This window comes from Phocoena phocoena, unplaced genomic scaffold (genome assembly GCF_963924675.1).
Source record: "Phocoena phocoena unplaced genomic scaffold, mPhoPho1.1 SCAFFOLD_110, whole genome shotgun sequence".
NCBI lineage: Eukaryota > Metazoa > Chordata > Mammalia > Artiodactyla > Phocoenidae > Phocoena > Phocoena phocoena.
Genome location: NW_027077698.1, coordinates 530,039 through 556,010, shown reverse-complemented (window position 1 = coordinate 556,010; position 25,972 = coordinate 530,039). Strand labels below are relative to the sequence as shown.

At 50.8% G+C, this 25,972-nt stretch overlaps 9 non-coding genes across 9 annotated transcripts; all 9 read right to left on the bottom strand.

Annotated features, from left to right (window-relative positions):
• Nucleotides 1-1,545: 1,545 nt before the first annotated feature.
• LOC136143785 (small nucleolar RNA SNORD116) lies at nucleotides 1,546-1,638 on the bottom strand. Its single transcript, XR_010658347.1, has one exon. It is a non-coding gene; the product is annotated as a small nucleolar RNA SNORD116 (small nucleolar RNA).
• Nucleotides 1,639-2,816: 1,178 nt separating this feature from the next.
• LOC136143770 (small nucleolar RNA SNORD116) lies at nucleotides 2,817-2,908 on the bottom strand. The gene has a single exon (XR_010658333.1). It is a non-coding gene; the product is annotated as a small nucleolar RNA SNORD116 (small nucleolar RNA).
• Nucleotides 2,909-11,291: 8,383 nt separating this feature from the next.
• LOC136143784 (small nucleolar RNA SNORD116) lies at nucleotides 11,292-11,384 on the bottom strand. Its single transcript, XR_010658346.1, has one exon. It is a non-coding gene; the product is annotated as a small nucleolar RNA SNORD116 (small nucleolar RNA).
• A 1,178-nt stretch (nucleotides 11,385-12,562) lies between these two features.
• LOC136143758 (small nucleolar RNA SNORD116) lies at nucleotides 12,563-12,654 on the bottom strand. Its single transcript, XR_010658322.1, has one exon. It is a non-coding gene; the product is annotated as a small nucleolar RNA SNORD116 (small nucleolar RNA).
• Nucleotides 12,655-15,090: 2,436 nt separating this feature from the next.
• On the bottom strand, nucleotides 15,091-15,183 carry LOC136143783 (small nucleolar RNA SNORD116). Its single transcript, XR_010658345.1, has one exon. It is a non-coding gene; the product is annotated as a small nucleolar RNA SNORD116 (small nucleolar RNA).
• A 1,181-nt stretch (nucleotides 15,184-16,364) lies between these two features.
• On the bottom strand, nucleotides 16,365-16,456 carry LOC136143763 (small nucleolar RNA SNORD116). Its single transcript, XR_010658326.1, has one exon. It is a non-coding gene; the product is annotated as a small nucleolar RNA SNORD116 (small nucleolar RNA).
• Nucleotides 16,457-18,893: 2,437 nt separating this feature from the next.
• LOC136143780 (small nucleolar RNA SNORD116) lies at nucleotides 18,894-18,986 on the bottom strand. Its single transcript, XR_010658342.1, has one exon. It is a non-coding gene; the product is annotated as a small nucleolar RNA SNORD116 (small nucleolar RNA).
• A 2,451-nt stretch (nucleotides 18,987-21,437) lies between these two features.
• Nucleotides 21,438-21,530, bottom strand: LOC136143774 (small nucleolar RNA SNORD116). Its single transcript, XR_010658337.1, has one exon. It is a non-coding gene; the product is annotated as a small nucleolar RNA SNORD116 (small nucleolar RNA).
• Nucleotides 21,531-24,208: 2,678 nt separating this feature from the next.
• LOC136143769 (small nucleolar RNA SNORD116) lies at nucleotides 24,209-24,300 on the bottom strand. Its single transcript, XR_010658332.1, has one exon. It is a non-coding gene; the product is annotated as a small nucleolar RNA SNORD116 (small nucleolar RNA).
• Between the last annotated feature and the right edge of the window lie 1,672 nt (nucleotides 24,301-25,972).

Here is a 25,972-nt window from a genome sequence, read left to right as displayed (position 1 = left end):
AACGCCTGGACTGATCAAGGGAGACTCACCAGCAGGCATACTTCCCGGCCTGCTGTTAAGACAGATGACCTAACCTTGGCCCACACACAAAGTTTATGGCATGCGAACCATTCCGATGCCTAGCGCGGCGGGGAAAACACTTGCAGCCTGATGGCGTGGGAGCCATTCCAGTGCGCAAAGTGGCGGAGCAAAGAGTTACAGCCATTGGGCCACCTGCAGTGGTGGCTGGCACTCTCGCACTCTGGGCCCATCGGTGACGTGCCCTCGGAGAAACCGTGAGCCCCAGGTCTTCTAGAAGCAACGTGTTACCCACAGCCGTGCAATGAGAGAACCCAGCCAACAGCCTAGACACTTGAACCGCTATGACTTGTCTGGCCTGTGGCCAGGCACGCCGGATATCACAGTCTGGACGCACCAGCGGGTGGCAGGAAAAATGACCCCCGCACCACACATCCTCTCCTGCCCTTAAAGCTGTAGCTGTTCCTCGGCAGCCAACTCCCTTCTTTCCGCCTAGTTGTGCCCAATGACCTCCGGGAAGATCTGCAATCCTCAGGGATCGCTATGTGGGCTGGGTGTATTAAAGATGCTGGGCTGTACTGAGGAACACCTTCACATCTTCAACACAGGGGGAACGTGGACAGACAGGGACAAACACCTCACGGCCTCCAAATCCTCCCCCATGAGAAGAAACCATACTGTGCCACGAAGGCAACCATTCGCTAGCACGGGGACCCGCCATGAAGTTAATCGAACAAGGAGAGGAAAAGGGCGGGACAGTCCACAAATGAGCTCCCGTGTTCCCTCTCTACACATGCCTCCAAACGCTCCATGGATTCTGTCGAGCTCTCCACCCACCAGTAAACATGTGGGCTTTGCCAGCCGTCTCACGTGTCTTTTTCACTCACCTTGCCCTTCCCCCTCCACGGGGATCCCAACGTGTCACGGAAAGATGCCAGAGCCACCCCTCACCAAAGAAGCTTGCTGTGACTTATCTTAACTAAGGCATTTTCTAGCCTCTTCACAGAGCACACACAGGCCGGACACACCCCGAGGAGGAGCCATCAGCTTGGCCCACCTGCCGGGGACAATGGCCCATTGGATTTCTCCCCTCATCAGGAGGAACCTAAACTGCATCTGGTCTCCGAAGCAGATCGTGCCAAAGAAGCCTTCCCTAGGCCAGGAGTCCTGCTCTGACCATGGGCAGAGAGACTTGTTTCTGTGAGGGCGCAAGGCAACGACCAGACGGTGGGGGCGGCTTGTAGAACTCAAGTACAGGCGAGAGGACCACCAATGGCTCGCACTTCCTCTGCTACCCACGTGCTTAACAGTGGCAGCGGACAGCAGTCCTGGCTAGACCAAGGAGCCCACAGACGGCACGCTCTCCCTAGGCTTCCCACCTGAATTGGCATCCCAGGCTCCATTCCCAGTGGCTTTTCTCCCCATGAGATGGCCACAGCCCTCCACTTGAACAACGTGGCCGTGGACACACACAGCAGCACATGCAATGTGAACCTCTCCCTACTGTCCTTATTGGAGCCACATGCTGGACCTCAGTTCCAATGAGGTGACGGTAGGGGTTTCTCACTCATTTTTTTTCAGATTTCCGGGGAATACACTTGTGGGAGTCATCGTCGATCCAAGCACATGCTCAAACCTTGGACATGCGAAGTTGCAGATTCCATCACGGGACGGCCAGCGAGCTGAATCAGGTCAGCAAACAGAAGCGGCCAGTGTCGAGCAATGGAGCAGGAAATGCAGCCAGTTCTCAGGGCATCAAAGCTCGTGTTCCCCGAGAAAAGGCCAGCAAGTGAGTGTGTCTCCCCTTTTTCAATTTACTGTAGCCAAACCTCTGGGTTTTAGCAAAGAAGTGCCGCTTACCGCAACAAGGTTTAAACCAGGATCCTCACGGAATGTGCGCCAACACCCCTGCAAGACTCCTTCTCACTTCACCGGTCATCACGAATTATACGGATGGCCCCAGGCTGCTCTGCTGCTGGTACTCCTTCCTTGGTATTCCACCTGATCCGGGCTGAGAGAACACACGCGTACTTGAGGAGGGTGCACGGGCGCAACAAGGGAAAGTGTGTTCCGGGATCCCTAGGGCCACCGTCCATCTATCCACCCACCAGTAAACCTGCGGGCTTAGCCAGCCATCACACGTGTCTTTTTCACTCGGCTTGATATTCTCTCTCCCCCGGGATCCCAATGTGTCACGGAAAGATGCCAGAGCCACGCCTCACCAGAGAAGCCTGCCGTGACTAAGATTGACTAAGGCCTTTTCTAGCCCCTTCACGCAGCACACACAAGCAGGACACAACCCGAGGAGGAGCCGTCAGCTTGGCCAACCTCCCGGGGACAATGGCCCATTGGATTTCTCCTCTCATCACGAGAAACCTAAACTGCATCTGGTCGCCCAAGGAACACATGACAAGGAAGCCTGCCTTAGGCCAGGAATCCTGCTCTCACCCTGAGCATAGACTTCCCTTTCTCTGAGGGCACAAGGCAACGAGTAGCCGGTGGCGGCGGCCTGTAGAACTCAAGTGCAGTTGAATGGACCACCAACGGTTCACGCTTCCTTTCCTATCCGCATGCTCGTCCGTGGCAGGGGACAGAAGCCCTGGCTCGACCAAGGAACCCAGAGACGGCACGCTGTCCCCAGCCTTCCCGCATGGATTGGCATCCCAGGCTCCTTTCCCAATGGCTCTTCTCCCCATGAGACGGCCACAACCCTCAACTTGAACAACGTGGCTGTGGACTCTCACGGCAGCAAACGCGACGTCAACCTCTCCCTCCTTTCCTTTTGGGAGCTACGTGCTGGACCTCAGTTCCAATGAGGAGACGGTAGTGGTTTCTCACTCATTTTGTTCAGATTTCCAAGGAATGCATTAGTGGGGGTCATCATCGATCCAAGCACATGCTCAAACGCTGGACATGGAAAGTTGCAGATTCCACCATGGGACACCCATCGAGCTGAATCATGTCAGCATATGCAAGCGGCCAGAGCCGAGCCATTGGAGCAGGAAATGCAGCCAGTTCTCAGGGCGTCGAAGCTCGTGCTCCCCGAGAAAAGGTCGGAAGGTGAGGGTATAGCCCCGTTGCACAGGTTCCCGTGGTGAAACCTCTAGGTTTTAGCACAGAAGTGCTGCTTACCGCAACAAGGGTTAAATCAGGATCCTCGTGGAATGCACCCCAACACCCTTGCGAGACTCCTCCTCCTCACTTCACCGGGAAGCGCGGATTATACGGATGGCCCCAGGTTGCTCTGCTGCTGGAATTCCTTTCTTGGCATTCCACCTGGCTTGGGGTGAGAGAACACACGCGTCAGTGAGGAGGGTGCACGGGGGCACCGAGGGAAAGGGTGATACCACCCAGCGATGAGTACTCTATCTCCCCTCAACATTTCACTTGCTGCCCATCTTGCCTGTGTGCCTGCAGGCAAATGTGAAAGCAACGTAGAGCAGACGCCTTCAGGGCCTGTGGCCATCGGGAGAAAGAGCCCCGTTGTCCAACCACCCCCTGCTTCAGGCCCTGCAACTCCTCTCCTGAGCACTCTCCCCTCCAGCACAGGAAAAGGATGTCTTCCTCAACCCCTGAGACCCCATCAGGGCAACTGTGCCCCCTCAGACTAAGAGTCAGTGCCCTGCAGGTGAACTCATCCGCCCTTGGCACATATGCTTCCACTAAAAGGATGCGCACTGAAGGGGAACAGATCTTCCACAAGGAAGGGCCCTTGGCCGAATATGACGGCCTCCATCAAAAGGGGCTCGTAGGGACCCGGGACAAAGGGTACGTGAGGAACGCCTGGACTGATCAAGGGAGACTCACCAGCAGGCATACTTCCCGGCCTGCTGTTAAGACAGATGACCTAACCTTGGCCCACACACAAAGTTTATGGCATGCGAACCATTCTGATGCCTAGCGCGGCGGGGAAAACACTTGCAGCCTGATGGCGTGGGAGCCATTCCAGTGCGCAAAGTGGCGGAGCAAAGAGTTACAGCCATTGGGCCACCTGCAGTGGTGGCTGGCACTTTCGCACTCTGGGCCCGTCGGTGACGTGCCCTCGGAGAAACCGTGAGGCCCAGGTCTTCTAGAAGCAACGTGTTACCCACAGCCGTGCAATGAGAGAACCCAGCCAACAGCCTAGACACTTGAACCGCTATGACTTGTCTGGCCTGTGGCCAGGCACGCCGGATATCACAGTCTGGACGCACCAGCGGGTGGCAGGAAAAATGACCCCCGCACCACACATCCTCTCCTGCCCTTAAAGCTGTAGCTGTTCCTCGGGAGCCAACTCCCTTCTTTCCGCCTAGTTGTGCCCAATGACCTCCGGGAAGATCTGCAATCCTCAGGGATCGCTATGTGGGCTGGGTGTATTAAAGATGCTGGGCTGTACTGAGGAACACCTTCACATCTTCAACACAGGGGGAACGTGGACAGACAGGGACAAACACCTCACGGCCTCCAAATCCTCCCCCATGAGAAGAAACCATACTGTGCCACGAAGGCAACCATTCGCTAGCACGGGGACCCGCCATGAAGTTAATCGAACAAGGAGAGGAAAAGGGCGGGACAGTCCACAAATGAGCTCCCGTGTTCCCTCTCTACACATGCCTCCGAACGCTCCATGGATTCTGTCGAGCTCTCCACCCACCAGTAAACATGTGGGCTTTGCCAGCCGTCTCACGTGTCTTTTTCACTCACCTTGCCCTTCCCCCTCCACGGGGATCCCAACGTGTCACGGAAAGATGCCAGAGCCACCCCTCACCAAAGAAGCTTGCTGTGACTTATCTTAACTAAGGCATTTTCTAGCCTCTTCACAGAGCACACACAGGCCGGACACACCCCGAGGAGGAGCCATCAGCTTGGCCCACCTGCCGGGGACAATGGCCCATTGGATTTCTCCCCTCATCAGGAGGAACCTAAACTGCATCTGGTCTCCGAAGCAGATCGTGTCAAAGAAGCCTTCCCTAGGCCAGGAGTCCTGCTCTGACCATGGGCAGAGAGACTTGTTTCTGTGAGGGCGCAAGGCAACGACCAGACGGTGGGGGCGGCTTGTAGAACTCAAGTACAGGCGAGAGGACCACCAATGGCTCGCACTTCCTCTGCTACCCACATGCTTAACAGTGGCAGCGGACAGCAGTCCTGGCTAGACCAAGGAGCCCACAGACGGCACGCTCTCCCTAGGCTTCCCACCTGAATTGGCATCCCAGGCTCCATTCCCAGTGGCTTTTCTCCCCATGAGATGGCCACAGCCCTCCACTTGTGTCGGGAGCCGCATAAGAAGTGCCTTTGAGTCTCAGCACGGACGAGACCCATAGTGCCTAGCAAAGCTGGTACTATCAGGTACAAATATGGAGAAGCAAAGCTCTCCTCTGTGTGGTTCCCCTTGTTTTCCCCTGGTTTTGCTTAAAGTGATTTTTATAGGATTACTATTAATGTTAGGAAATATCCCCAGTGCCGACGGAGGGTTTAAGGAAAAACCCCAACTTAGGGTAAAACCAAAAAAGACTCCGGCTCCCCCAATGACTACACCCAAAATCCCCACTCCCAGGCCAGGACATTGGGTGCAGGGAAACACAACAGGAGCATTTGTGTGGCAAGAGCTTACGTTAGAAGAAAAGCTAGATGAACTATGGCCCCCCTGGGGAGTAATAGATATGCTGGGAAATATTTGGGTAAGGTGGCGAGGAGGACTTATGCTACGTTGGGTGTATTCAAAGCTGGATGAAGTAGGCTACATGGCAAGCTTATACAAGTTACATTGCTCTTTGTGCAGAAATGCTTATAAAGGACAAATTATATATTGTAAGTATTTTGCAAAGGAATTTGCTAATAGGTTTAAGGTAGAATGTCCACCCCCAAAGCCTCCCAAATAATTATAAGGAAAAATGTGCGATGTCTGAAGGATAACGGTGAACGTGTAAAGCCTGTGGGAGAGAATTTTTATTACTGTATGGGTTTGTAATTGTTAAGAGAAGAATGTGCTTAAGTTTTGGGTTTGTAATTGTTAAGAGAAGAATGTGCTTAAGTTTTGGGTTTGTAATTGTTAAGAGAAGAATGTGCTTAAGTTTTGGGTTTGTAATTGTTAAGAGAAGAATGTGCTTAAGTTTGTACCTTGATTAATGGCCTGATTGAATAGAATGTGCAAATATAAGAACATCTGCTTTTAAGAAAGGTGAAGAAACCACAAACAGAATTCCAGACCTAGATGTGACCAAGATATACCTAACCACAGGGGATGAAAGAGACCACAGGAGATAAGAAGATTACCTGATCATAAAACCTGCCTAACCTGCTGATATAATCTTTTGATGTAAATGACCTTTGGTTTTACTGTTGTGTACCTTTATTTTGTGGCTTTGGTATGAGAACTAGAATGTTAAGATTGAAAGTGAGATTGCCTCACAGTATAAAAAGCTTCGGAATTGTAACAATAAATTGGCAGATCCTTGCATCCTCTGAGGTGTCTTGCGTTCTGTCCACGCCGACTCCGTCTCCCCTTCGGGAGAAACCTGTTCTGCTGGGGCTGGTCCCCGGCAAGTGGCGCCCGAACAGGGACCTGAAGGGGTAAATGTATATATATATTTTTCAGACGGATAGGAGTCTCACCATAGGGTGCTGCAGACCCCCAGTTAGAGAAGGACTGGCAAGAGAGGTGAGTAATCGGTGTCAAAATGGGACACGCTAAGTCCAAGGAGAGGCTCTTGTTTATAGATATAGTTAAACATATGATAAATGGAAGAGGAATTAAGGTAACTAATAAGCAATTAACTCAGTTTTTTCAGTTTGTACAGGAACAATGTCCTTGGTTTCCAGAACAAGGAACGGTTAATATAGAAACCTGGCAAAAGGTAGGACAAACTTTGCAGGTTTATTATAATCATTTTGGGCCAAAAAAGGTCCCTGTAGATACTTTTACTTTGTGGAATTTAATAAGAGAAAGTTTGGCCCCGTTACCAGAAGGTCAAAAAAATCCATATAAATATCCTCCGGACGTCAGTGAAACTACACCCTTACTTTCTCCAAAGTCATTTGCGGAGGAAGCTGAGGTTGTAGGGGCAGCTATGAAGGATTGTAATATTTATGATTCTGACTCAGAGGAGGAAGTAAATAAGTCAAAAGGTAAATCTAAGCCTATTTTGTTAAAAGATTCAACCCATGATGAAGAATTAACACCTGCTGATCAAGATGATTTAGATGCAGCAGCTTATGATTATGAGAGAAGAAAGTATGATCTTGGGGCTTTCCCTGTACGAGAAGAAAATTTAACTAAACCACAGTCAAGAAGTTTTAGGGCGTTGGGGCTTCTCCCATTAGCCTCTCAAAATTCTTCTTCTCAATCTAAAAAGTTAGGAAAAGGAGTGACTAACATAAAGGGGCCTCCTCCACCGCCCCCACCTTTTAATAAAATACAAAAAGAAATTATAAAATCCTTTTAACAATTGTGCCAGAGGTTTAGCATTACTCATAATACTGGAATTCCTTATAACCCACAAGGACAAGCTATAATTGAAAGAACTAATCAGGTATTAAAAAATATGATTTATAAATTACAAAATGGAGATTTAAAATATTTTTCTCCTCATCATATTGTAAATCATTCTTTATTTGTAATCAATTATATAAATATGAATAATGAAGGAAAAACTCCAATGATGATACATTGGGAGGCTAATAACGATAAACCAAAGCCAATGGTTCTTTGGAAAGATGTGTTAACTGGAAAATGGAATGGACCAGACATACTACTAACCAATGGTAGAGGATATGCTTGTGTTTTTCCACAGACCTTTGACTCACCCATCTGGATACCAGATCATCTAATTAGACATCCGGTGGTAAGGAATTTACCGAAGCGTCTGTCAGGAAATGAGTCTGACACCCGAAATGTCAGAGAAAGAGAAACCGAAGGACTCAATGACAGAAACGCTGGTTCCCCCGCTGCAGCAATTATCACTTAAGTCCACATGTCATAGAGAGACTCAAACTTCTCCTGAGCATTTAGAGCCTAAGCTTCTTGGGACCCAACGCCGGGGAAAAAAGAGGAGATATGCTGCTTCTACTTTAGATGCGCAACGGGTAACGTGGGGAGCTATAAAAAGGCTTTGCCAGGATGCTGAAAATGCTGTAAACACTCAAAAAATACCTTTGACTACCGCTAACTTTTTTGTGGCCATGTTAAGTCTTTTATCAGTACAAGTAAATGCTAACGATACGTACTGGGCTTATTTTCCTGATTTTCCTATACTACATGCTTGTACATGGAAAGATGCTATTATTCCGGTAACTTCCTCATTTCCTGAACTAACTGATGGTGTTCATGGTGTACAAGGCTACAAACAATTTGTTATAAATAATAATTTTTCTTTTAAGGGACAATCGGATTTTCCTCCGATTTGTTTCTTTTTAAATTCTGAGAGGTTAAGAAAATCAGATCGTGTAAAAAATGGATGTTTACCGATAATAAATTCAGCCTTTTTAACTGATTCTCCTAAAGAGGATAATAATGTTAAAAGAAACTTATGGGTGTTATTAGGAAGATTTATGGGACAAAATAAGGTAGATAATAAAGTACAATTTGTTAGCACAAAACATCCTCAAAGATACCCAGATTGTGATAATGCTTTAAGTAAGGCAACAGAGGAATGGAAATGGATTGATGATGATGGTGGATATCCTTATTGGATATACTGTATGAATAATAAAGAAATTCGTATTAATATTCCTGGAACTAAGTATTATGTATCAGATTGGAGTATTAATACCCCTGAAAATAATTACCGGCAATATCTAAAATATGCTACAAATTATGCTTGGAATGAATCTATGATTCCCTCACAAATAAAAGTAAATAGATGGAATAGTCATGGATGAGTAGCACCTATATATACATTTACTAATAACAATGAGACTTCCTTTCAACCACAATTATGGAGATTGCCCTTAGCTACAAGTTCAATTATATTAAGAAGGCCTAATATTCAAGAGAGTGAGTATTTTATCCAGGCTTATGTGACTTCTCCATATTCCATATTATTGACTAATAAAACTGAGAAATTACAAATTATAAAAAACAATGGAAGGTTTTTTATAACTTGTGATGAATGTACATTAACAACCTGTGTGAACTCCAATATGAATATAAAAACAATTATGTTATTAAAAAGACCAGCTTATATTATGCTGCCAGTAATGCTTAATGAATCTTGGTATACAGATTTAGGGACAGAAATTATAAAACAGGTTGGAGAACTCATGAGGCCAAAAAGATTTGTAGCTACTTTAATTTTGGGGATTTCCACATTGATAGGAATATTGAGCTCTTTTACTGTTGCAACGTATGCCTTAGTGAAAGAGGTACAGACAACACAATATGCTAATGATTTATCAAAAAATATATCCTTGGCTTTAGCTACTCAAGAAGCTATAGATAGAAAATTAGAAACTAAGGTTGATGCCCTTGAAGAAGCAGTTTTACATATTGGTCAAGAACTTACTGCTTTAAAAATTCGCTTATCCTTAACTTGCCATAAAAAATACTCCTGGATATGTGTCACTCCCTTAAAAGTAAATCATTCTGAGTATTCCTGGGAAAAAATTCAAATGCATATTTTAAATGTATGGAATTCTAATGATTTGGGAATTGATTTGGAACATTTGCATAAACAGATTCATGATATTGCAGCCTCACAATATGATATGAATCCCTCTAAAGCTGCTGCAGAATTTTTACAAAATTTACAAAGTTATTTTAATGGTAATTCATTTATGCATATTTTAATAAATTATGGGGCTGCCGGAGTAGTTATAATTTTACTTCTTATTTCTTTTCTAGTCATCATCCGATTAATACAAGCTGCTCTTCAGAGTATACATAGAACCAAAGTGGAATTGCATACTGCCTTTTTAAAAAAAATAAAAAAGGGGGAGATGTCGGGAGCCGCATAAGAAGTGCCTTTGAGTCTCAGCACGGACGAGACCCATAGTGCCTAGCAAAGCTGGTACTATCAGGTACAAATATGGAGAAGCAAAGCTCTCCTCTGTGTGGTTCCCCTTGTTTTCCCCTGGTTTTGCTTAAAGTGATTTTTATAGGATTACTATTAATGTTAGGAAATATCCCCAGTGCCGACGGAGGGTTTAAGGAAAAACCCCAACTTAGGGTAAAACCAAAAAAGACTCCGGCTCCCCCAATGACTACACCCAAAATCCCCACTCCCAGGCCAGGACATTGGGTGCAGGGAAACACAACAGGAGCATTTGTGTGGCAAGAGCTTACGTTAGAAGAAAAGCTAGATGAACTATGGCCCCCCTGGGGAGTAATAGATATGCTGGGAAATATTTGGGTAAGGTGGCGAGGAGGACTTATGCTACGTTGGGTGTATTCAAAGCTGGATGAAGTAGGCTACATGGCAAGCTTATACAAGTTACATTGCTCTTTGTGCAGAAATGCTTATAAAGGACAAATTATATATTGTAAGTATTTTGCAAAGGAATTTGCTAATAGGTTTAAGGTAGAATGTCCACCCCCAAAGCCTCCCAAATAATTATAAGGAAAAATGTGCGATGTCTGAAGGATAACGGTGAACGTGTAAAGCCTGTGGGAGAGAATTTTTATTACTGTATGGGTTTGTAATTGTTAAGAGAAGAATGTGCTTAAGTTTTGGGTTTGTAATTGTTAAGAGAAGAATGTGCTTAAGTTTTGGGTTTGTAATTGTTAAGAGAAGAATGTGCTTAAGTTTTGGGTTTGTAATTGTTAAGAGAAGAATGTGCTTAAGTTTGTACCTTGATTAATGGCCTGATTGAATAGAATGTGCAAATATAAGAACATCTGCTTTTAAGAAAGGTGAAGAAACCACAAACAGAATTCCAGACCTAGATGTGACCAAGATATACCTAACCACAGGGGATGAAAGAGACCACAGGAGATAAGAAGATTACCTGATCATAAAACCTGCCTAACCTGCTGATATAATCTTTTGATGTAAATGACCTTTGGTTTTACTGTTGTGTACCTTTATTTTGTGGCTTTGGTATGAGAACTAGAATGTTAAGATTGAAAGTGAGATTGCCTCACAGTATAAAAAGCTTCGGAATTGTAACAATAAATTGGCAGATCCTTGCATCCTCTGAGGTGTCTTGCGTTCTGTCCACGCCGACTCCGTCTCCCCTTCGGGAGAAACCTGTTCTGCTGGGGCTGGTCCCCGGCACACTTGAACAACGTGGCCGTGGACACACACAGCAGCACATGCAATGTGAACCTCTCCCTACTGTCCTTATTGGAGCCACATGCTGGACCTCAGTTCCAATGAGGTGACGGTAGGGGTTTCTCACTCATTTTTTTTCAGATTTCCGGGGAATACACTTGTGGGAGTCATCGTCGATCCAAGCACATGCTCAAACCTTGGACATGCAAAGTTGCAGATTCCATCACGGGACGGCCAGCGAGCTGAATCAGGTCAGCAAACAGAAGCGGCCAGTGTCGAGCAATGGAGCAGGAAATGCAGCCAGTTCTCAGGGCATCAAAGCTCGTGTTCCCCGAGAAAAGGCCAGCAAGTGAGTGTGTCTCCCCCTTTTCAATTTACCGTAGCCAAACCTCTAGGTTTTAGCAAAGAGGTGCCGCTTACCGCAACAAGGTTTAAACCAGGATCCTCACGGAATGTGCGCCAACACCCCTGCAAGACTCCTTCTCACTTCACCGGTCATCACGAATTATACGGATGGCCCCAGGCTGCTCTGCTGCTGGTACTCCTTCCTTGGTATTCCACCTGATCCGGGCTGAGAGAACACACGCGTACTTGAGGAGGGTGCACGGGCACAACAAGGGAAAGTGTGTTCCGGGATCCCTAGGGCCACCGTCCATCTATCCACCCACCAGTAAACCTGCCGTCTTAGCCAGCCATCACACGTGTCTTTTTCACTCGGCTTGATATTCTCTCTCCCCCGGGATCCCAATGTGTCACGGAAAGATGCCAGAGCCACGCCTCACCAGAGAAGCCTGCTGTGACTAAGATTGACTAAGGCCTTTTCTAGCCCCTTCACGCAGCACACACAAGCAGGACACAACCCGAGGAGGAGCCGTCAGCTTGGCCAACCTCCCGGGGACAATGGCCCATTGGATCTCTCCTCTCATCACGAGAAACCTAAACTGCATCTGGTCGCCCAAGGAACACATGACAAGGAAGCCTGCCTTAGGCCAGGAATCCTGCTCTCACCCTGAGCATAGACTTCCCTTTCTCTGAGGGCACAAGGCAACGAGTAGCCGGTGGCGGCGGCCTGTAGAACTCAAGTGCAGTCGAATGGACCACCAACGGTTCACGCTTCCTTTCCTATCCGCATGCTCGTCCGTGGCAGGGGACAGAAGTCCTGGCTCGACCAAGGAACCCAGAGACGGCACGCTGTCCCCAGCCTTCCCGCATGGATTGGCATCCCAGGCTCCTTTCCCAATGGCTCTTCTCCCCATGAGACGGCCACAACCCTCAACTTGAACAACGTGGCTGTGGACTCTCACGGCAGCAAACGCGACGTCAACCTCTCCCTCCTTTCCTTTTGGGAGCTACGTGCTGGACCTCAGTTCCAATGAGGAGACGGTAGTGGTTTCTCACTCATTTTGTTCAGATTTCCAAGGAATGCATTAGTGGGGGTCATCATCGATCCAAGCACATGCTCAAACGCTGGACATGGAAAGTTGCAGATTCCACCATGGGACACCCATCGAGCTGAATCATGTCAGCATATGCAAGCGGCCAGAGCCGAGCCATTGGAGCAGGAAATGCAGCCAGTTCTCAGGGCGTCGAAGCTCGTGCTCCCCGAGAAAAGGTCGGAAGGTGAGGGTATAGCCCCGTTGCACAGGTTCCCGTGGTGAAACCTCTAGGTTTTAGCACAGAAGTGCTGCTTACCGCAACAAGGGTTAAATCAGGATCCTCGTGGAATGCACCCCAACACCCTTGCGAGACTCCTCCTCCTCACTTCACCGGGAAGCACGGATTATACGGATGGCCCCAGGTTGCTCTGCTGCTGGAATTCCTTTCTTGGCATTCCACCTGGCTTGGGGTGAGAGAACACACGTGTCAGTGAGGAGGGTGCACAGGGGCACCGAGGGAAAGGGCGATACCACCCAGCGATGAGTACTCTATCTCCCCTCAACATTTAACTTGCTGCCCGTCTTGCCTGTGTGCCTGCAGGCAAATGTGAAAGCAACGTAGAGCAGACGCCTTCAGGGCCTGTGGCCATCGGGAGAAAGAGCCCCGCTGTCCAACAACCCCCTGATCTCAGGCCCTGCAACTCCTCTCCTGAGCACTCTCCCCTCCAGCACAGGAAAAGGATGTCTTCCTCTACCCCTGAGACCCCGTCAGGGCAACTGTGCCCCCTCAGACTAAGTGTCAGTGCCCTGCAGGTGAACTCATCCGCCCTTGGCACATATGCTTCCACTAAAAGGATGCGCACTGAAGGGGAACGGATCTTCCACAAGGGAAGGGCCCTTGGCCGAATATGACGGCCTCCATCAAAAGGGGCTCATAGGGACCTGAGACAAAGGGTACGTGAGGAACGCCTGGACTGATCAAGGGAGACTCACCAGCAGGCATACTTCCCGGCCTGCTGTTAAGACAGATGACCTAACCTTGGCCCACACACAAAGTTTATGGCATGCGAACCATTCCGATGCCCAGCATGGCAGGGAAAACACTTGCAGCCTGATGGCGTGGGAGCCATTCCAGTGCGCAAAGTGGCAGAGCAAAGAGTTACAGCCATTGGGCCACCTGCAGTGGTGGCTGGCACTTTCGCACTCTGGGCCCGTCGGTGACGTGCCCTCGGAGAAACCGTGAGGCCCAGGTCTTCTAGAAGCAACGTGTTACCCACAGCCGTGCAATGAGAGAACCCAGCCAACAGCCTAGACACCTGAACCGCTATGACTTGTCTGGCCTGTGGCCAGGCACGCCGGATATCACAGTCTGGACGCACCAGCGGGTGGCAGGAAAAATGACCCCCGCACCACACATCCTCTCCTGCCCTTAAAGCTGTAGCTGTTCCTCGGCAGCCAACTCCCTTCTTTCCGCCTAGTTGTGCCCAATGACCTCCGGGAAGATCTGCAATCCTCAGGGATCGCTATGTGGGCTGGGTGTATTAAAGATGCTGGGCTGTACTGAGGAACACCTTCACATCTTCAACACAGGGGGAACGTGGACAGACAGGGACAAACACCTCACGGCCTCCAAATCCTCCCCCATGAGAAGAAACCATACTGTGCCACGAAGGCAACCATTCGCTAGCACGGGGACCCGCCATGAAGTTAATCGAACAAGGAGAGGAAAAGGGCGGGACAGTCCACAAATGAGCTCCCGTGTTCCCTCTCTACACATGCCTCCAAACGCTCCATGGATTCTGTCGATCTCTCCACCCACCAGTAAACATGTGGGCTTTGCCAGCCGTCTCACGTGTCTTTTTCACTCACCTTGCCCTTCCCACTCCACGGGGATCCCAACGTGTCACGGAAAGATGCCAGAGCCACCCCTCACCAAAGAAGCTTGCTGTGACTTATCCTAACTAAGGCATTTTCTAGCCTCTTCACAGAGCACACACAGGCCGGACACACCCCGAGGAGGAGCCATCAGCGTGGCCCACCTGCCGGGGACAATGGCCCATTGGATTTCTCCCCTCAACAGGAGGAACCTAAACTACATCTGGTCTCCGAAGCAGATCGTGTCAAAGAAGCCTTCCCTAGGCCAGGAGTCCTGCTCTGACCATGGGCAGAGAGACTTCTGTTTCTGTGAGGGCGCAAGGCAACGACCAGACGGTGGGGGCGGCTTGTAGAACTCAAGTACAGGCGAGAGGACCACCAATGGCTCGCACTTCCTCTGCTACCCACATGCTTAACAGTGGCAGCGGACAGCAGTCCTGGCTAGACCAAGGAGCCCACAGACGGCACGCTCTCCCTAGGCTTCCCACCTGAATTGGCATCCCAGGCTCCATTCCCAGTGGCTTTTCTCCCCATGAGATGGCCACAGCCCTCCACTTGAACAACGTGGCCGTGGACACACACAGCAGCACATGCAATGTGAACCTCTCCCTACTGTGCTATTGGAGCCACATGCTGGACCTCAGTTCCAATGAGGTGACGGTAGGGGTTTCTCACTCATTTTTTTTCAGATTTCCGGGGAATACACTTGTGGGAGTCATCGTCGATCCAAGCACATGCTCAAACCTTGGACATGCAAAGTTGCAGATTCCATCACGGGATGGCCAGCGAGCTGAATCAGGTCAGCATACAGAAGAGGCCAGTGTCGAGCAATGGAGCAGGAAATGCAGCCAGTTCTCAGGGCATCAAAGCTCGTGTTCCCCGAGAAAAGGCCAGCAAGTGAGTGTGTCGCCCCTTTTTCAATTTACCGTAGCCAAACCTCTAGGTTTTAGCAAAGAGGTGTCGCTTACCGCAACAAGGTTTAAACCAGGATCCTCACGGAATGTGCGCCAACACCCCTGCAAGACTCCTTCTCCTCACTTCAACCGTTATCACGAATTATACGGACTGCTCCAGGCTGTTCTGCTGCTGGTACTCCTTCCTTGGTATTCCACCTGATCCGGGCTGAGAGAACACACGCGTACTTGAGGAGGGTGCACGGGCGCAACAAGGGAAAGTGTGTTCCGGGATCCCTAGGGCCACCGTCCATCTATCCACCCACCAGTAAACCTGCGGGCTTAGCCAGCCATCACACGTGTCTTTTTCACTCGGCTTGATATTCTCTCTCCCCCGGGATCCCAATGTGTCACGGAAAGATGCCAGAGCCACGCCTCACCAGAGAAGCCTGCCGTGACTAAGATTGACTAAGGCCTTTTCTAGCCCCTTCACGCAGCACACACAAGCAGGACACAACCCGAGGAGGAGCCGTCAGCTTGGCCAACCTCCCGGGGACAATGGCCCATTGGATTTCTCCTCTCATCACGAGAAACCTAAACTGCATCTGGTCGCCCAAGGAACACATGACAAGGAAGCCTGCCTTAGGCCAGGAATCCTGCTCTCACCCTGAGCATAGACTTCCCTTTCTCTGAGGGCACAAGGCAACGAGTAGCCGGTGGCGGCGGCCTGTAGAACTCAAGTGCAGTCGAATGGACCACCAACGGTTCACGCTTCCTTTCCTATCCGCATGCTCGTCCGTGGCAGGGGACAGAAGCCCTGGCTCGACCAAGGAACCCAGAGACGGCACGCTGTCCCCAGCCTTCCCGCATGGATTGGCATCCCAGGCTCCTTTCCCAATGGCTCTTCTCCCCATGAGACGGCCACAACCCTCAACTTGAACAACGTGGCTGTGGACTCTCACGGCAGCAAACGCGACGTCAACCTCTCCCTCCTTTCCTTTTGGGAGCTACGTGCTGGTCCTCAGTTCCAATGAGGAGACGGTAGTGGTTTCTCACTCATTTTGTTCAGATTTCCAAGGAATGCATTAGTGGGGGTCATCATCGATCCAAGCACATGCTCAAACGCTGGACATGGAAAGTTGCAGGTTCCACCATGGGACACCCATCGAGCTGAATCATGTCAGCATATGCAAGCGGCCAGAGCCGAGCCATTGGAGCAGGAAATGCAGCCAGTTCTCAGGGCGTCGAAGCTCGTGCTCCCCGAGAATAGGTCGGACGGTGAGGGTATAGCCCCGTTGCACAGGTTCCCGTGGTGAAACCTCTAGGTTTTAGCACAGAAGTGCTGCTTACCGCAACAATGGTTAAATCAGGATCCTCGTGGAATGCACCCCAAAACCCTTGCGAGACTCCTCCTCCTCACTTCACCGGGAAGCGCGGATTATACGGATGGCCCCAGGTTGCTCTGCTGCTGGAATTCCTTTCTTGGCATTCCACCTGGCTTGGGGTGAGAGAACACACGCGTCAGTGAGGAGGGTGCACGGGGGCACCGAGGGAAAGGGCGATACCACCCAGCGATGAGTACTCTATCTCCCCTCAACATTTCACTTGCTGCCCATCTTGCCTGTGTGCCTGCAGGCAAATGTGAAAGCAACGTAGAGCAGACGCCTTCAGGGCCTGTGGCCATCTGGAGAAAGAGCCCCACTGTCCAACAACCCCCTGATCTCAGGCCCTGCAACTCCTCTCCTGAGCACTCTCCCCTCCAGCACAGGAAAAGGATGTCTTCCTCAACCCCTGAGACCCCGTCAGGGCAACTGTGCCCCCTCAGACTAAGAGTCAGTGCCCTGCAGGTGAACTCATCCGCCCTTGGCACATATGCTTCCACTAAAAGGATGCGCACTGAAGGGGAACGGATCTTCCACAAGGGAAGGGCCCTTGGCCGAATATGATGGCCTCCATCAAAAGGGGCTCGTAGGGACCCGGGACAAAGGGTACGTGAGGAATGCCTGGACTGATCAAGGGAGACTCACCAGCAGGCATACTTCCCGGCCTGCTGTTAAGACAGATGACCTAACCTTGGCCCACACACAAAGTTTATGGCATGCGAACCATTCCGATGCCTAGCATGGCGGGGAAAACACTTGCAGCCTGATGGCGTGGGAGCCATTCCAGTGCGCAAAGTGGCAGAGCAAAGAGTTACAGCCATTGGGCCACCTGCAGTGGTGGCTGGCACTTTCGCACTCTGGGCCCATCGGTGACGTGCCCTCGGTGAAACGGTGAGGCCCAGGTCTTCTAGAAGCAACGTGTTACCCACAGCCGTGCAATGAGAGAACCCAGCCAACAGCCTAGACACTTGAACCGCTATGACTTGTCTGGCCTGTGGCCAGGCACGCCGGATATCACAGTCTGGACGCACCAGCGGGTGACAGGAAAAATGACCCCCGCACCACACATCCTCTCCTGCCCTTAAAGCTGTAGCTGTTCCTCGGCAGCCAACTCCCTTCTTTCCGCCTAGTTGTGCCCAATGACCTCCGGGAAGATCTGCAATCCTCAGGGATCGCTATGTGGGCTGGGTGTATTAAAGATGCTGGGCTGTACTGAGGAACACCTTCACATCTTCAACACAGGGGGAACGTGGACAGACAGGGACAAACACCTCACGGCCTCCAAATCCTCCCCCATGAGAAGAAACCATACTGTGCCACGAAGGCAACCATTCGCTAGCACGGGGACCCGCCATGAAGTTAATCGAACAAGGAGAGGAAAAGGGCGGGACAGTCCACAAATGAGCTCCCGTGTTCCCTCTCTACACATGCCTCCAAACGCTCCATGGATTCTGTCGAGCTCTCCACCCACCAGTAAACATGTGGGCTTTGCCAGCCGTCTCACGTGTCTTTTTCACTCACCTTGCCCTTCCCCCTCCACGGGGATCCCAACGTGTCACGGAAAGATGCCAGAGCCACCCCTCACCAAAGAAGCTTGCTGTGACTTACCCTAACTAAGGCATTTTCTAGCCTCTTCACAGAGCACACACAGGCCGGACACACCCCGAGGAGGAGCCATCAGCTTGGCCCACCTGCCGGGGACAATGGCCCATTGGATTTCTCCCCTCATCAGGAGAAACCTAAACTGCATCTGGTCTCCGAAGCAGATCGTGTCAAAGAAGCCTTCCCTAGGCCAGGAGTCCTGTTCTGACCATGGGCAGAGAGACTTCTGTTTCTGTGAGGGCGCAAGGCAACGACCAGACGGTGGGGGCGGCTTGTAGAACTCAAGTACAGGCGAGAGGACCACCAATGGCTCGCACTTCCTCTGCTACCCACATGCTTAACAGTGGCAGCGGACAGCAGTCCTGGCTAGACCAAGGAGCCCACAGACGGCACGCTCTCCCTAGGCTTCCCACCTGAATTGGCATCCCAGGCTCCATTCCCAGTGGCTTTTCTCCCCATGAGATGGCCACAGCCCTCCACTTGAACAACGTGGCCGTGGACACACACAGCAGCATATGCAATGTGAACCTCTCCCTACTGTCCTTATTGGAGCCACATGCTGGACCTCAGTTCCAATGAGGTGACGGTAGGGGTTTCTCACTCATTTTTTTTCAGATTTCCGGGGAATGCACTTGTGGGTGTCATCGTCGATCCAAGCACATGCTCAAACCTTGGACATGCAAAGTTGCAGATTCCATCACGGGACGGCCAGCGAGCTGAATCAGGTCAGCATACAGAAGCGGCCAGTGTCGAGCAATGGAGCAGGAAATGCAGCCAGTTCTCAGGGCATCAAAGCTCGTGTTCCCCGAGAAAAGGCCAGCAAGTGAGTGTGTCTCCCCCTTTTCAATTTACCGTAGCCAAACCTCTAGGTTTTAGCAAAAAAGTGCCTCTTACCGCAACAAGGTTTAAATCAGGGTCCTCATGGAATGTGCGGTAACACCCCTGCAAGACTCCTTCTCCTCACTTCAATGGTCATCACGAATTATATGGTTGGCCCCAGGCTGCTCTGATGTTTGTATTCCTTCCTTGGCATTCCATCTCATTCGGGCTGAGAGAACACACGCTTAATTGAGGAAGGTGCATGGGTGCAACAAGGGAAAGAGCGATACGACCCAGCGATGTGTGCCCTATCCCTCTTCAGCATTTCATTTGCTGCCCATCTTGCCGGGCTGTTCCCCGGGAAACATGAATGCCACGTAGCGCAGACGCCTTCAGAACATGTGGCCATCAGGGAAAAGAGCCCTGATGTCCAACAAACCCCTCGTCTCGGACCCTGCAACGCCTTTTCTGAGCACTCTCCCCTCCAGCACAGGAAAAGGATGTCTTCCTGAACCCCTGAGACAACCTCAGGGCAACTGTGCCCCCTTAGACTCAGAGCCAGTGCCCTCCAGATGAACACATCAGCCCCTGGCACATATTCTTCCACTCAATGGACACGCCCTTAAGGGGAAGACATCTTCCACAAGGGAAAGGCCCTTGGCTGAATATTATGTCCTCCATCAAAAGCGGCTCATAGGGACCCGTGACAAAGCGTACGTGAGGAACACCTGGACTGATCAAGGGAGACTCACCAGCAGGCATATTTCCTGGACTGCTGCCAAGACAGACGACCTACCCTTGGCCCACACACAAAGGTAATGGCATGGGATCCATTCCCATGAGCAACATGGCGGGGAAAACCCTTGCTGCCTAATGGCATTGGAGCCATTCCAATATCCAATGCGGCGGGGCAATCTGTTTCAGTAATTTGGTCACTTGCAGTGCTGCCTGGCACTTTCGCACTCTGCGCCCATCAGTGACGTGACCTCGGAGAAACTGTGAGGTCATGTCCTCTAGAAGCAACATATTACCTACAGCCGTGCAACAAGAGAACCTAGCTAACTGCTTAGATACCTGAATCTGTATTACTTGTGTGGCATGTGGCCAAGAGATTCAAATACCACAGTCTCGACACACCAGCAGGTGGCAGGAAAAATGACCCTTGCACCACACATACACTCCTGCCCTTAAAGTTGTAGCCTTTCCTTGGCAGCCAGCTACCTTTTTTGCTGCATGGTTGTGCTCAGTCACCTCTGGTAAGAGCTGCAGTCCACAGGGAATGCTATGTGGGCCAGGTGTAGAAACGATCCTGGGTTGTACATAGGAGCACCTTCAATCTTCACCACAGGGGGAACATTGACCGCCAGGGCCAAAACACCCCACGGCCTCCAAATCCTCTCCCATGAGAAGAAACCATACTGTGCCACGAAGGCAACCATTCGCTGGCACAGGGACCCACCATGAATCAAATCGATCTAGGAGAGAAAAAAGGTGGGACAGTCCACAAATGTGCTCACGAGTTCCCTTCCTACACGTGCCTGCAATTGCTCCTGAGGGAATCCCAAATGTGTTCTGGGATCCCTATGGCCACCGTCGATCTATCCACCCACCTGTAAATCTGAGGGCTTAGCCAGCCATCTCAAGTGCCTTTTTAACTTGCCTTGTCTTTCTCTCTACACCGGGATCCCAATGTATCTCCACAAGATGCCAGAGCCACCCCTCACATGACTAAGCTTGGCTAAGGCATTTTCTAGCCCATTTAGATAGCAGACACAATCAGGACGGAACCCAAGGAGGAGCCATCAGCTTTTCTAAACTCCCGGGGAATGTGCCCCATTTGATTCCTCCTCTCATCAGGAGAAACCTAAACTGCATCTGGTCTCCCAAGCAGAACGTGACAAAGAACCCTGCCATAGGCCAGGAATCCTGCTCTGACCCCGACCATACAGACTTGTTTGTTTGAGGGCACAAGGCAACGACAGCCCCACGGGGGCAGCCTGTAGAATGCAAGTGCAGGCGACAGGACCACCAGTGGCTCACGTTTCCTGTCCTACCCTCATGCTGAACCGTGGCAGGGGACAGCAGTCTTGGCTAGACCAATGAACCCAGAGACGGCACTCTGTCCCTAGCCTTCCCACCTGGATTGGTATCCCAGGCTCCTTTCCCAATGGTTCTTCTCCCCATGAGACGGCCAGAATCCTAAACTTGAGCAACGTGGCTGTGGACAAGCACGCCACCAAATGCAACGTGAACCTCTCCCTACTTTCCTTTTGAGAGCCACGTGCTGGACCTCAGTTCCAATGAGAAGATGGTAGTGATTTCTCACTCATTTTTTTCAGATATCTAAGGAATACATTTTTTGGGAGTCATCAGCGATCCAAGCAAATGCTCAAATGCTGGAAATGCAGAGTTGCAGATTCCACCACGGGATGGTCAGTGAGCTGAATCATGTCAGCATATGGAAGTGGCCAGAGCCCAGCCATGGGGCAGGAAATGCAGCCAGTTTTCAGGGCATCGAAGATCCCGTTCCCCGAGAAAATGCGAGAAGGTGAGAGTGTAGCCCCGGTGCCCAAGTTCCAGTGGCCAAACCTCTAGGTTTCACCAAAGAAGTGCCACTTAGCGCAACAAGGGTTAAACCAGGATCCTCATGGAATGCATGCCAAAACCCCTCCGAGTCTCCTTCACCTGGTCTCGCCTTGCCTCACCGTCGTCACTTCACTAGGTATCACAGATTATACGGATGGCCCCAGGCTGCTCTGCTGTTGTCATTCCTTCCCTGGCATTCCCCCTTGTTCAGGGTGAGGGAACACACGTGTACTTTAGGAGGGTGCATGGGTGCACCGATGTTAGGGGCAATACCACGCAACGATGTGAGCTCTATCTCCCCTCAACATTTCATTTGCTGCCCATTTTGCGTGTTGTCCACAGGGAAACATGAAAGCAACGTAGCACGGATGCCTTCAGAGCCTGTGGCCATCAGGACAAAGAGCCCCACTGTCCAACAACCCCGTGGTCTCAGGCCCTGCAATTCCTCTCCTGAGCACTCTCCCATCCATCACAGCAGAAGGATGGCTTCCTGAACCCCTAAGACACCCACAGGGCAACTGTTCTCCCTCAGCATAAGAGCCAGTGCACTCTAGGGGAAAACACATGCCCTTAGGACATATGCTTCCAAACAATGGACGCGCCCTAAAGTGGAAGAGATTTTCCACAAGGGAATGGCCCTTGGTCAAATATGAGGGCCTCCATCAAAAGCAGCTCGTAGGGGGCCTCCCTGGTGGCGCAGTGGTGTATAGTCCGCCTGCCGATGCAGGGGATACGGGTTTGTGCCCCGGTGCAGGAAGATCCCACGTGCTGCAGAATGGCTAGGCCCATGAGCCATGGCCACTGAGCCTGTGTGCCCAGAGCCTGTGCTCTACAACGGGAGAGGCCACAACAGTGAGAGCCTTGCATACAGCAAAAAAAAAAAAAAAAGGCGGCTCATTGGGACCCGTGAAAAAGGACATCTGAGGAACACCTGGACTGCCCAAGGGAGACTCACCAGCAGGCCTACTTCCTGGCCTGTTGCCAAGACAGACGACCTGCTCTTGACCCAGACACAAAGCTAATGCCATGGGAAGCATTCTGATGCCCACCGTGGTGAGGAAAACCCTTGCAGCCTAATGTCATGAGAGCCATTCTGATGCCCAAAGTGGAGGGCAAACCACTGTAGCAATTGGGTCACTTGCAGTGGTGCCTGGCACTTTTGCACTCTGTCCCATCAGTGACGTGACCTCGGAGAAACCGTGAGGCCCAGATCCTCTAGAAACAACGTGTTACCCACTGCTGTGCAAGGAGAGAACCCAGCCAACAGCCTAGACACTTGAACCGGTATAACCGGTATAACTTGTCTGGCCTGTGGCCAGGGACGCCAGATACCACAGTCTCGATGCACCAGCAGGTGGCAGGAAAAATGACCCCTGCACCACAAATCCTCTCCATTTTTTCTGCATGGTTGTGCCCAATGACCTCTGGGAAGATCTGCAATCCTCAGGGAACACTATGTGGGCTGGGTGTAGTAACGATGGTGGGCTGTACTGAGGACCACCTTCACATCTTCAACACAGGGCAAACATGGCCAGACACGGACAAAACACCCCACGGCCTCCAAATCTGTCCCCATGAAAAACACTATACCATGTCTGGAAGGCAACCATTCGCTGGCACAGGAACCCGCCATGAAGCAAATTGACAAAGGAGAGGAAAAAGGCGGGACAGTCCACAAATGTGCTCCTGTGTTCCCTCCCTACACGTGCCTCCAAATGCTCCTGAGGGAATCCCAAATGTGTTCCGGGAACCCTACGGCCACCATCGATCTATGAATCCACCAGTACACCTGTGGGCTTTGCCAGCCATCTCACGTGTATTTCCTGCTCACCTTTCCTTTCTCCCTCAACCAGGATCGAAATGTCTGAAGGCAAGGTGCCAGAGCCACCCCTCACCAAAGAAGTTTTATTTTCCTGAGAATTGACTAAGACATATTCAAGCCCACCTGCACACAATACACAAGCAGATCACAACTGAGGAGGAACCATCAGCTTGGCCCAACTCCCAGGGACAGTGGCCCATTTGATTTCACCCCTCATCATGAGAAACCTAATCTGAAACCTGTCTCCCAAGCAGAACATGACAAGGAAGACTGACCTAGGCCAGGACTCCTGCTCTGACCCTGAGCACAGAGACTTCTGTTTCCTTGAGGGCACAAGGCCATGAATAGGGGGTGGGGGAGAATGTTAGAACTCACTGGCAGGCCAGAGCCCCACCAAGGGCTAATGCTTCCTCTTCTGAATGCACGCTAAACTGTGGCAGGAGACAGAAGACCTTGATAGACTTAGTTGCCCATAGACAACTAATTGTCCTAAGCCTTCCCAGGTGAATGGGCATAACAGGCTCCTCTCCAAATGGCCCTTTTCCCAGAGAAGGCTGCCACTCTCCACTTGAACAATGTGGCTGTGGATCCCCACAATAGCTAAATGCAACGTGACCTCTCTCTACTCTTCTTTTGGGAGCTATGTGCTGGACATCAGTTCTTATGAGGAGATGGTAGAGATTTCTCATTCATTTTGTTCATATTTCCAAGGAATTCATTTTTGGGAGTCATCATCGATCCAAGCACGTGCTCAAAGCCTGGACATGCAAAGTCACAGCCTCCACCATGGGACAGCGAGTGAGCTCAATCATGTCAGCAGTCAGGAGTGGCCAGAATCAAACCATGGGGCAGGAAGTGCAGCCAAGTCTCAGGGCATTGGAGCTTGGGTGCCCCAGGAAGAGCCCAGAAGGTAATGGTGTACTCTTGGTGCACAATATCCTGTGGACAAACATCTAGGTTTCTGCAAAGATGTTCCGCTTACTGCCACAAGGTTTCCACCAGGAACCTCAAGGACTTCACGCCAACACCCCTCTGAGACTCCTTTGCCTCGCCTCTCCTTGCCACAAAGTCCACTATTCACCAGGTATCACAGACTATATGGAGGGCCCAATGCTGCTGGTGGCATTCATTCTCTGGCAATGCACCTGGTTCAGGGTGAGAGAACACATGCACCTTTGAGGATGGTGCACGGGTGCACAGAGGGAATGGGTGATACCACCCAGAGATGTGTGCTCTATCTCGCCTCAAAATTTCATTTGCTGCTCATCTTGTCTGTGTGTTCGCAGCCAAATGTGAATGCATTGTGATGTAGATGCCTTCAGAGCATGCAGCCATCAGCACAAAGAACGCCACTGCCCATCAACCCCCTGATACGGGCGCTGCAATTACCCCCCTGAGCGACCTCCACGTCAACACAGCATAAGGATGTCATCCTGAACCCCTGAGACACCCTCAGGGGAAGTGGGTCCCCTCAGCCTAAGAGCCACTGCCCTCCAGGTGGACACACCCACTCTTGGCATATACACTTCCTCACAATGGACTCACCCTCAAGGAGAAATGTGGTCCCTGAGATCTTCCACAAGCGAATGGCCCTTTGCCGAATGTGATGACCTCCATCAAATGCAGCTCGTAGGGACCCGTGACAAAGGACACCTGAGGAATCCCTGGACTGATCAAGGGTGACTCACCAGCAGGCATACTTCCTGGCCTCCTGCCAAGCCAGGGGACCTTCCCTTTGACCACACGCAAAGTTAAAGGCATCGGAGCCATTCCAATGCCCAAAGTTGTGGCGCAAACACTTGCAGCAACTGGGTAACTTGCTGTGGGTTTTTGCAATTTTGCAGTCTCGGCCCGTCAGTGAAATGACCTCTGAGGACCCATGAGACCCAGGTCCTCCAGCACAAAATGTACCCACAGTCGTGAAACAAAAGAACCCAGCCAACAGCATGGACACTTGAACTGGCATGACATCTGTGGCCTGAGGCCAGGCATGCCAGAGACCACAGGCTCGCTGCACCAGCTGGTGGTGGGACCAAATGGCCCCCGCACCACACATCCTCTCCTGCCCTTAAATCTGTAGGCTTTCCTTGGCAGCTGATTCCCTTGTTTCCGCATGTTTGTGCCCAATTACCTCCAGGAAGAGCTCAAATCCTCAGGTAACGCTATGTGGGCCGGGTATAGAAACGATGCTGGGTTGTCCTGAGGAACACCTTCATATCTTCAACACAGGGGAAACGTGGCCAGACAGGGACAAAACACCTCACGGCCTCCAAATCAGCCCCCATGAGAAGAAACCATACTGTGCCACGAAGGCAACCATTCGTCAGCACAGGGACCCGCCATGAAGTAAATCAACAAAGGAGAAGAAAACAGTGAGATGGTCTTTGAACGTGCACCCATATTCCTTCCCTGC